The following is a 12387-nucleotide window of genomic DNA, read 5'->3' as shown; positions in this document are numbered from 1 at the left end:
ACCAATCCCCGGCTCAGAATCTCCTGCCGGGAAGTAACAGCCAATGATTGCACTAGGTTTTCCCGCCGAAGGGAAACCACTCCCATAACTATGGACACAACAGAAAGTGTCAGCCATCATGCGAAACTGGTTCTGCTTGCCATCTTCAACTCTGGTTCATGTGAGTTTATAAGTGGGCAAATTAGCTCTTTCATTTGATTTAAGTACTTGAATCAGTTGATCCAGCTCAGAATAAATGAGACTGAGGCAGTTCCAAGGCCTTGTTGCTTAAAATCAGATTGAATGTGCAGAGATTTAACAAAGAGAGAATATGTAGGCTTGTTTGCACTGAAATATTGCATCTGTATGACCTTATCGGTTAAGAAGGAAATTGCAAGAATATGCCTCTTAATTTATACAACAATCTGGTCCATTCCTTACTTTGCCTGGCTGCTCAACAAGACTCACCGCTCTCTTCATCTTTTGATTTCACAAATCAACTGTAAAGTGACAAAGATATAAAGCCAGGCACATGTTTGGCAACTTGTGAAACTCGGATGGCTCTGCAGCATCCCCAAAGTTGCCCAGTCTTTTCATCTATATGAGGATCAGCGTTGTACCAAGACATTTTTCTGGCCTGAAGTAGTACAACAGATGTCCGTCTGTCCATCTGCACCCACCAATTGCCTGAGATGTGAGGCAGACATCCACGGCTGATTTCCAATCCCTAACAATTAAAAGAAGAAAGCAACAATCCCAAATTAAGTAAGTAAAGGAGCTGTTTCAGGTATATCGGACATCAAAGAATGGGTCATCGATGGCCAAAATCATACCTGAAACAGCTCCTTCACTCAGCCTCGTGGGAGGACCTACTGAATATTAGCATTCAGCTAACATATGGTGCCTTTTCTGGAACCAGCATTTATTTGCTCAGTGTCTGATGGGCAAGCTATTTCTAAACTAGAGTTGTGCTTAAGACACAGCATCATTATCGGGGAGGGGGGGGAATTGGCAACTTTTCTTTCTTCCTCATCCCACTCCCCCAGTTTCTTCCACAACCTCCCTGCCTTGTCCTACAGCAAGAACAAGACTGCATACTGATGAGATATCCACTTAATGAAAGTATTTCTGAGCTGAATCTCAGATCGTGGTGCCATATACCAGCAATATATTCTCATCATCTACCCAAAATAAGTGGAATGCTTCTATTGCCTCCTCCCATTCATTTTGCCTAATCAGGCCTAGGGTGTTCTTTCTTTGTTTACTTTAATACAGTATATACTGAAGGAAGACAAAGTCAACCAGCTCCTGCTCTTTTTATGTTTTCCATTAAACGTTCTGAATGACTAGACAACAGCATGTATAAAAGCCCTCCGTAGGACAATGTTAGGCGGGCAGCCATTATGTTGATTTACTTTGGACCATTTTAAGTTCAGGCAGTGGGGTAAAGCCTCGAAGAGCTTGAAACCTCTTTCACTTGGATGTAATAAATTCTGCACATAGCTTTAAAGATAGAGCAAAACAGCTAGTTTAGCCAAAGTAGAGGGTGAAATGGGTTTTGTATTCCACTCTGGTGGAAAACAATAGATGATGGGAAAGTTCTCCAGAAGATGATCAGAGGAAAAGTTCACCAGCATCGATCATGGGCTGTGTCTGTGAGGCCTGCTGGGATAAGGGGGAGGGACATAAAGGTGTCAGCAGCTGAACCCATACTGTAAATCACAAACATGTGAGCCGAGAGAAATGGCCAGGCCATGGAAATAAAAATGCCTTCAGAATTCTACTTCTTTCTTGAAGGACGTTCAGGATGTATTCCTTCCTTAACCCCCAACTCCTTCCTTATGACCTGGGTAGTCCTGAGTTTTGTGCAGAGCGTTTCCTATTAGCTTGCATGTCAAGGACTATTTTCAGGTTCAGAAAAGGTGAAAAGATGAATGACCTATATAGACCACCCAGTGACATGTGTAAGAGTTTGCATTTGTTTTCCTGGAATCTTTTGCCATTCTTTTTGTTTCCTTTTTTTTTTGGTTAAAGGCATGGAAAAGAAAAGCATTTAAAAAAAAATAAATGAAAGCACAGAATAAGAGGATCCTAATGGTGGCCTCAGAAAATGTATAAATAGGATCATTTGAGGACCATTTTATGAACTACTTTTTTCTAAAAGAAATTACATCTTTCACTCTGAAATCTTCTGCACACTTACCTGAAAATAAGTAAGCACTGTACAACAATTTTTAAGTGTACATTTTACAGATGTAATATATGAATGAGACAAAACCAGCATGCAGGCATATCATCAACAACATATTGAACTGGCTGAAGTTCCCTTTCTGAAGTATTTAATTACAGTAAGTATTTAACTTACTGCTAAGCTTGCAGGCCGCCCTGAGTCTTCGGAGAAGGGCGGGATATAAATGGAATTAAAATAAATAAAATAAAAATAAAAATAATTCTAGTGGAGAACTAATTTGTGCAGAGGTTAAGTCATCAGACTGGAAACGGGCAAACCATGAGTTCTAGTTCTGTCTGAAGCACAAACCAGCTGGTTGACCGTGGGCCAGTCACTCTCTCATAGCCCTAGGAAGGACACAGTGCAAACCATTGCTGAAAAATCTTGCCAAGAAAATTGCAGAGACTTCTTCAGGCCGGCTCCAAGAATCAGGGCAGAAGAGAACGAAAATCAAAGGTGATTTTTGAAGTGGTTGGAATCATTGAATCAAATCAGCTGCCTCCAAACTGATTCAGAAAAACACAGATTCGGAGCTTTAAAAAAGCAAGCAGGTATTTGTAAACATTTCAGACAGGAGACAAGCAAGCCCTTGAAAGACAAAGTTCACACCACCTATTATCCATAAACTACAGTCTGTTGAACAGGACTTAGCAATCTGATACATACCAAGTCACATAGTAGAGTTCACAAATATGAAGGGTGGCCTCATGTACCACATCAGTTAAAACCTAAACGAGCAATATCACAGTATCTCTCTGCAAGAGTAGCTACACAACCTTACTAGGTCAGATATATTGGATACATTCCAGGTCTCCTCCCTTAAATGCGGTCATCTGATGGGACCTCAGAGGCAGGCCTTATCTGTAGCCACCCCAGCCCTTTGGAGATTCGAAAGTCCCTATCTTTTAACCTTGCGGAAGGCCGTGAAGATCTAACTCTTCCCCCCTAGGTGCTGGGCTAGGATGGGGGATGAGTCAGGAAGCTAATAGCATGGTTGATCTGGTGCCAGGTGGGAGGAGTAGTTTTGTTTTTATTCTTATTTTTACAATGTCTAGGATCATTATATGAGGTAGGGAACCATGCAAGTTCTTTAAATTAAACTAGAACTACATCGTAGCTTTGTGTTATGTGTGAATAAAGTCGGTTTGACTCCAATTTTTAATATACTTTGGAAAGGATATCCAAAAAAAACACACCTTCTATACTTGCCACCATTCAAATTCCATTCATTTATGATGTTTGAGAATTGTGAGAGTTAAAGTCCAGAGTTTTGGTAGATACCAGATTGAAAGAAGATTGTAACAAACTGTAAAATCCATCTTTGTAGTCTTTGCAGCAATCATCTTGGGAGTAAGACAGTTTGTACCAAGATGAATTTCCAAATAGAAGCAATGCCATTGTCTTCATAGCTTAAAGTTGTATTATCAGACTTTTCTTTGTTCAGTGCCGATTGGAAACCTCTGTTGAACCTTTAGCATAAAACCAAAAAACCCTGAAACTATTATGTATGAGTTTGATGTATGGAAAAAATAATTTTAAAAAATGAAAGTTGTGTTGTAACCTTACAGCAAGAAGGCAAATTAAATTTATATTTATAACTGTTGTAAAAGAAAATCAGAAATCATTTACATTTGTTTCTTCTTTACACTTTTGGCTCTGTTGTCTCTTTCTTTCTTTACTTTTTCTCTTTTTCACTTATGACTTTCTGATAGATTTTATTCTTCTTGTCTAACTTTTAATAAAAGTTATCATAAAAAAAGACTTTTCCTATGTTTGTTCTAAAAAGATAACCCTGCACACTCTGTTAAACATGTGGTTGGTGAATTTGTAGCTTGGCTCACTGTGAGACTAGATAGTTTATTTGCCAAAGCCTTATGAAACCCTTTGGCTGAGACTAAGTTTTAACTATGGATGCTTGGGTTGTCTGTACGTGCAGTCTTATGAAAACAAAGTAGACAATCACGGAAAAATTGCTGGTCTTCATTAGTCAAATCCAATGGAGAAGTTAAAATTTTGATTAGCAGAACCATTCAACACTATTAATCTAAGCACTTCCAAAAAAACCTCTATTCCATAACACCAAAAGAATATCAAGATTATTATTGTTGTTGTTGTTGTTAATAGTAAGAGTAAGAGTAAGGGTAATAATAATAGAGTTGGAGGGGATCTTGGAGGTCTTCTAGTCCAACCCCCTGCTCAGGCAGGAAACCCTATACCATTTCAGACAAATGGTTGTCCAGTCTCTTCTTAAAAACTTCCAGTGTTGGAGCATTCCCAGGAACATATGAATGACTAGACATTTGGTCTGCTCTATCAAGATACTTCTTATCTTTTACTGTCTCGGTTATCGCAAAATGCACCCCTTTCAAGTTTTAAACTCATTGTAAAACTCCAATGCCCTTGAGCAAGGTTGGATTTTCCGGAAACTTTCAGAAGTTTGGGGGCCATTCAGATAAACAGGGTTGTACTGAGTTCATTAGAAATTACAAGTCTGTGTTGTTTCTTGCCAATATTAATCTCCTCTTTAATGTAGGTGACAGATAGCTTTTGAATGGAGCCTTGACGTGTCCAATGCAGACATCTTTTATTTTGCTGCCAGCTACTCTTGGAAATAAAATAGGTTCAAAGTAATTAAAATACTTGTTCGTTACATCATTACATCCATCTGTTTCCGTATGGAAACAGTTAAATATTTCATCTCAAACCCATCCATGAATCCAGTTGCATTCATCTCCATACAGTGATGAAGACTGCATAATTTATGCAGCTTTTCATGTCATCATTTCTCAGGCTGATTCATTAAACAGTTTGGGCACCCTAGTCTTGTAAATGGCTTTTTCTGAGTTTGCTGCCATTTGTCTTCCTGATTTGCCATCCGTATCATTAATGACTTCTGCACATAGACTCAAAGGTACTTTTATGAGTGATCTATATAATGCTCACATATATAAATAGGGAGGGGAAGATAATTTGAACTAGAAGGAGGCTGCCTGCAAAAATTCCCCATCCACCCCCCACCCACGTTTGCTAGATGCTTCCCCCACCTAGCTTTGAGGTTCTGCAGAAAATATAACCCATCCTTGTAAAGCACTTTGATCTGAAAGAGTTTTTCACCCAGGAATTACTGCACCTACTGAACTGTTATCCATTCCATGTAAGAGGCAGCAATTGTTAAAAGTATACCATATGCAAAGATATGTGAATAGGCTAGCATGGGATAATTGCAATTTGTACATAATGTAATTAGATACATTCTATGGAGATAACTGCATTAGATCATCATAGTAAAAAAAAACACCTGCAAAGAGATTTGCACCATCTTAAAGATAAATGAATTTCTGGCCTGGTGCCCTCATCACCAGATGCATGAAACAGAACCATTCAGTTGAAAACATTGATATACCTACAAACATACACTTAAATACATCTTCCCAAGTTAGCTAAATACATCTTCCCAAGTTACCACCCTACACATCCTGAATTAGGATGTGTAGGGTGGTAAAGATATTAATGCTTTGCAGATACTAAAAATTAAGGTATTGTTAAGTTGTCAAAAACTAAGGTGCTCGTGAAATGGCTTAATAGACCTGGCAATTACCTGGGTCCACCATTAATATATTTTGGCAGAACTAGAGCCATAGCTGGCTTTAAAAGCAAGAGCTTCACTCAAGACAAGAGATGTAAAAAAAAATACAGATTTTCACAAGAGCACTTTAGGCAGCTAAAACAGTTCCAACCTCTGCATCTCTGGGGCTCCCCCAACTATGAAGTGTAGCTCCTTGGGGTACAGGCAGACTCCAGAGGTGACGTGAAGAAACTTTGAGTCAGATTGTTACAAGAAATCCACCTTTCCCAAAATTTTGCTGTTTGGTTTTCATAGTTCTTTTATGTTTGCATTCAAATGTTTACTTGCAACCATGGGTTTTAGCAAAATGCATATAAAATTACAGCAATCATATCAGTTTAATACATCCTCTCTAATATTAACAGTGCCATTTGCTTTGTATCTTCCTTGCGTTCATTGCAAACAGTGCAATTGTTCTTTTGTGTTCATTTTGTAGGAGTGTCTATAGGGAATGGTCAAAAAAAGTCAAGATTAGCAGCTCAATTGTGCAATCAAAGCTGTGCAATGTACATAAAACAGGCAGAGTTTTGATCACATCATCATCATGGATACCATCATGACTTTTGTTGATCACACTCTGTAAATAGCAATTTACTCTAGCACTATAATAATTAGACCAGGAAACCCATCTATATATATGTCCCCAAACCCATCTATATATATGTCCCCAAACTGGCAACTCCAAGATTAAAGAAAAACTGAAATTACAAGAAGGGAATTATATGGGCAATAGAAAGCATTCTACTAGTATAAAACATTCTAGAGATAGTAGTCTTTATGTACCACTTATGTATTCATGAATGTAGTTGTTGTATATAGTATTTTTGCTTCTGCTTACATATCTACTTGTATAGTTGTGGTAGGGTGTACTCAAGTGATGACCCACAAGTTATGTAAATAACTTGACCATGTGTCATAAAACTTGTGAGATCTAGAACTGTCCAAACTTTAAAATTAGCTGCATGCCACAGTCGGCATTTTGTTGTGCTTTCCCTCCCTTGTAGATATCCATGATTAGCCATGGGAAGCCCATAAGATGGGTAGGCATGTAACAGTATCCTCCCACTTCTGTTTCCACAACAGTTGGTGTGAAGATGTTTATATGCTTTTATCCTGGAATATGTTCCTGACTTCACTAGAAGATGCAGAGAACTGCCCTCTCCTTTAATGTATTTAATTCCTTTTAACACTGTCCAAGTTGGTGGGTCTTACTAGATCTTGCAGTGACAGAGTTTACCTGTGCTATATGGTCTTTTTTATCCATGTGATAAAAGGATATAATCATGATAATGATTAATATCATTAAATCCCAAAATTCGGAGGCAGCAAAACTTTTTTGATATCATGGCTTTCCTTCCTCATCTTTCTACTAAGTTAATAAATCCTGACTATTGTAGGGACACCGTTCCATTTCTTTGATAATACTGCTTGTTCTTTTCTGTACTTTTTTCAGTTCTACAATATCCTTTTTTTAGTGTGCTGATGTAACTATGCTTAAAAGGCAGGGGCAAAATTTTTCCTGTGGATTTAGTATTGATCCAAGAAAGAGAAGACTGGATTTTTTTCAAACTTTCTCCCTGTGTAAAAATCTCAAATGTTCCTAAGCTAATAAACTCAATGCCAGAAATGTACAGTTAGTAGGTGGCCTCAACAGTTGCTTTGAGTATGCTGAAAGCTTCTCTTCCTGTGGAAAAAGGAAAATCATATCTGTCCAGCAGGCTTGAAATACTCAATAGTTCAACAGATTGTGTTTTATTTACAGGGGCGGAATGATGTATGGTGAAAAACTTGTTTTTTTTAACTATTGACCCAGCTAAATTGCCTTCGTGCTAGCATTGAGGTGCTTAGCAAAGGCCACAACTGCAGTTGAGGTAGAAATGTTGACTGAATGTATGTCTTTAAGGTTAGCCAAGGTTCATAAGGTCAATCCTGGGCCATATTATCCATCTCAGGCACACATGGACCATATGACCATGTTTTTTATTTACACCCATAAGCTAGGAAGGAAACGAAGAGATTCCAAGGTAGGTGAAGGACATATTAGGACCAATAGGATGAAAACCTTCTGACCTACAACCTAGTAGTTCAACTTTTTGATAAAAGCTGATCCAAAAGAGACTAGATGTTCATGTTTCTTAAGAAAGAAAGAAAGAAAGAAAGAAAGAAAGAAAGAAAGAAAGAAAGAAAGAAAGAAAGAAAGAAAGAAAGAAAGAAAGAAAGAAAGAAAGAAAGAAAAAGAAAATAGCCCTTATCAACCTGAGCAAACTACAGGCATGAAATCCTCAAACTTTTAGTAAGCAAACAGTGGATTAAACCTGAAGTCCACATAACTCCATACCAGCTGCTTCAGAATACTGTACCTATCAGTAGGATATTAAGAAAGAGCATGCTACTGTTTCTGCAGAGGAACCAGCTGATACTCAGGTGTGTATTACCTGCATTGATCAGGTAGCTTCATATAGTTGCCATGAATGAAATTTAGCCATTCACAGAACTTCTCTCCATGGAATTTCTTTCTCTTTTAAAAGCCGGATAAGGCAGTGGGGAGAGAAGCAAATGACCAGGCTGTACGTGATGGGTTTTATGGATATTACCTTGTTAATCAGCATATGCTGATAGAATTTAGACAAATGGTTCAAGAGTAGAACACGAATACAAGAGTTTTGTAGCAGAAATGTGATCAGTGTAGCAGAAATTTGTTTGGGCTCAAGATAGGGTGAAATGGTTTGGTAATATTAAGGGTTAGGGTCATTTTTTTTTAGGTTTTCACCATGATGATCTATCCCTAGCCTGTTCTATCAAGTCTTCCAATGCTGCATTAAGCACCACAGTAACAGAGTCCATCCTCTTTGCTGCTGGTCATCTTCTTCTCTTTTCAAGCATTAAAGCCTTTTCCAGAGAATTAGATCTTTATATAAGGTGTCCAAAGTAGGATAATTTGAGCCCAGTCATTTGTGCCTCAAGTGAGAAATCTGGGTTGATTTGTTTGATGATCCATTGGTTCATTTTCTTGGATTTTCATGATATTCTCAAAGAGTCTTCTCCAATATTGAATTGCTATCAAGTGCAATTCTATACATCATGCTAACCCATGGCTTGCTTGAAGATGTTTCACATTGCATTAAGCCATGAACCAAAGCTTATACTAAATGGATTCATGCATATATCACACTAAATCCAAAAAGTTTCATTATGACTTATTATGATTCATAGATCTATCTATCTATGGACCTCTAACACATTTAATGATATAAATATTACTCATTTTCACTTTTTGGAAAACAATAATAAATATAGGGATATTTTTTTCTTTCATTCTTAAATCAGCTATAGAAATATTGAGCACATCCTCTCTCTGGAAGATATTTTTAGAAAGAACATTAGTATACAAAAAAGGAACTTGGAAGACTTCATACATTCTAGAACACAATTTTCATATATTTTGCCATTGGCTGTCCTGACTAAGATTTATGGAACTGAAGATTCCAGATTATCCTTGAGGTAAGACTGCTACATCAAGGTTGTGTTTCAGAGACAATTTGTTACTTTCTAAAATCGGTGGTGGTGGGGGGGAGGGTTTCAAACATTTTCAGGCTGTTAACGAAAGGATTCCTGGACCAGATTCAAAAGTCGAAGCTCTAAAAGTAAAAAAAAAAAGGCTCTTATTCAAGTTATTGTTTCCCCTTAGTCTTTCACACAACCCTATCAAGTTTTTGTGGAACCTTAAGTTCCATGGAACACAGCTTGAAACGCTCTATTACTAAACTCAAATGCTCAAGCTATCTTGATAGCCATTATGACCAAAAAGTGAAGATAACTAGTATAATTTTATATAATATGCTGGTTGATCATGCCTGATCCACTTAATATTTAGGATGCGTGGACATGTTCTCCAGATAGTCATGCTGGCTAAGGAATTCTGGGAGTTCAAGTCCACGCATCTTAAAGTTGTCATGGATGAGAAACGCTGACTTAGGGCTTTAAGGAGAGGAAGCAGCAGAGCAGTGCCTCAAGACCAGTGAATGGACAAGAAGTATACCTAATCCAGCACAAGTACGTGCACATGTTCAGGCCTCTTCTTGTGATAAGAGAGGTGAAACATTGTTAGTTTTCCTCTTTTTATGGCTTCAGTAAGTTGTCATCCAACAGCTTGATTCAGGTGGCTGATTTCATTAGGAGTAAAACAGCATCAAGCATTCCTGCTCAGGCACTGTGATTAAATAGCGCAACACTTTGTCAGTAAAGTCACTCAGAGTCACTCACGTTTTGACTCTATGTGGGCAGAATCTGGAGGGATGACTGGAGCATATCTTGCCTAGTTCTTTGGGATTCCTTTTGGTTTGGGTGGACAGTGGAGTGGACAGAGTGCTCTCTAAGACAGGGCTTTTCAACCTTTTCACCCATTGTACCACTTTTAGGATATGGCAACATCCGAGTACCACCAGTCGCCTAGCAAGGTGTCAAAAACTTGGATGACCCAAAAAAAAAGGAAAAAAGTGATGACATGCAGCTAGTCCTCGACTTACAACATTTCGCTTAGTGACTGTTCAAAGTTTATTTATTTATTTATTTATTTATTCATTTTATATACCGCCCTTCTCCCGGAGGACTCAGGGCGGTGTACAGAGCAAAGTAAGTATACAATAAACCAACAATAAAACAAATAAAACCCCAGATCTACAAATAAAACCCCAAATCTATCAGGCCAGGCCGGCTTGCTGGAATAGATAGGTTTTTAAATCTCGCCGAAAGGTGCGAAGGTCGGGGGCCATCCGGATTTCGGCTGGTAAGCGGTTCCAGAGGATTGGCGCACCCACCTAGAATGCTCTCCCCCTGGGGGTCACCAGCCGGCATTCTCTGACCAGTGGCACCCTGAGGAGGCCCTCTCTGTGGGAGCGCACAGGACGGAGGGGTTACAATGGCACTGAAAAAAGTGCCCCCTAAGCCACAGCCGAGCAAGACATCTGCCTGCCCACCCGGCAGCGCTCTTCCTCCTGTCCGAGGTTTTCATTGTTGTGAGCATTTCTGTTGAGGATTGGCAGCAGGGGTGGGGGTGGGGGGTTGTTTGGTTTTTATTTTTCCCCCCCTCTGCTGGGTGGTTGCAGCAGGTTTTGGTCACTTCACATGACCCTGGGACACTGTGACCGTCATAAATATGAATCAGTTGCCAAGCATCTGAATGTAAATCACCCTGGAGATGCTGCAACATTCTAGCTAATCGGTGCTTCTTCTGGGCTCAGCAGAAGCGCCAGGATCAGCGCCGAGCTCCAGCTGGAGACTGGTGCTGATCCTGGTGCTTCCGCTGAGCCCTGACAGCCCTGCAGCTCCAGCCATCCCTCAATCAGGCTTTTGCGGTGCTGCCACCAGTTCAGCTCATTCCCCTCCCCTGCTACCACTTTTTTAGGATGGTCGCGTACCACCTGCCAGGTGCCAATGTACCACAGGTGGTACCCGTACCACTGGTTGAAAAGCCCTGCTCTAAGAAACCCTGTGCTATTTGCAGGTTGGATCCTACCCCTTTTGGCTCCTTCATGCAGCTGGAGAGTGGAGTAGTTTTCTGGATGGGAGAATTGAGATTATTGTCTCATTGGGGAAGGCGATGCTTCCAGCAGCTTTGAACAAGGCCATAGTGTGCCCCCTCCTTAAGAATCCCTTCCTGCATCCAGAAGTGTGAGTCAACTACTGCCCACTCTTCCCTTTTTCAAAAAGGCTGCTGAGACCCTATGGGGAGTCAAGTGCACAGCATCTTAGAGCAGGGGTCCCCAACCCCTCGTCTGTGGACCGGCACTAGGCTGTGGCATGCCAGAAACTGGGCCATGCAAACAAACAGAGCCTCATCCATGGGATGCAGGCAGCATGCAAAACCATGCTCCTGTGGTCTGTGGAACCAGTCCCTGGTGCCCAAAAGGTTTGGGACTACTGCCTTGGAGGAAATAGTTATAGGAATATTTTTTTTAGAAAAGGCTCAGGCCTATGCATGGAATAGGGACATGGTGGCTCAGTGGGTTAGGACACTGAGCTTGTCGATCAGAAGGTCGGCAGTTTGGCAGGTCGAATCTCGAGTGCTGCGTAACAGAGTGAGCGCCTGTTACTCATCCCAGCTTCTGCCAACCTAGCAGTTCGAAAGCACGTAAAAATGCAAGTAGAAAAATAGGGACCACTACGGTGGGAAGGTAACAGCATTCCGTGCACCTTTGGCATCTAGTCATGCCGGCCACATGACCACGGAGACGTCCTTGGACAAGCGCTGGCTCTTCAGCTTTGAAACGGAGATGAGCACCGGCCCCTAGAGTTGAAAACGATTAGCACGCATGTGCGGGGGAACCTTTACCTTTACTTTATGCATGGAATGGAAACCGCATTGGTCAGGACCTGGGCAAAACCTGGGCAGGGAAGGAAACCTTTTCCTGACCCTATTAGACCTCTCATTGATGTGCAATATGGCACCCTTCTGGGCCACCTGCAGAAGTTGGGGATTGTAGGCATGGTATGAATCGTTTTCAGGTTTCATATTATAACATGCAGATGATACATCGCAGCCCCAAGCCAGACT

The sequence above is a fragment of the Vipera ursinii genome (assembly GCF_947247035.1).
Source record: "Vipera ursinii genome assembly, chromosome: 5".
In the NCBI taxonomy this organism is placed as follows: domain Eukaryota; kingdom Metazoa; phylum Chordata; class Lepidosauria; order Squamata; family Viperidae; genus Vipera; species Vipera ursinii.
The sequence above is the reverse complement of the archived record's forward strand: the minus strand, read 5'-3'. Positions refer to the sequence as shown.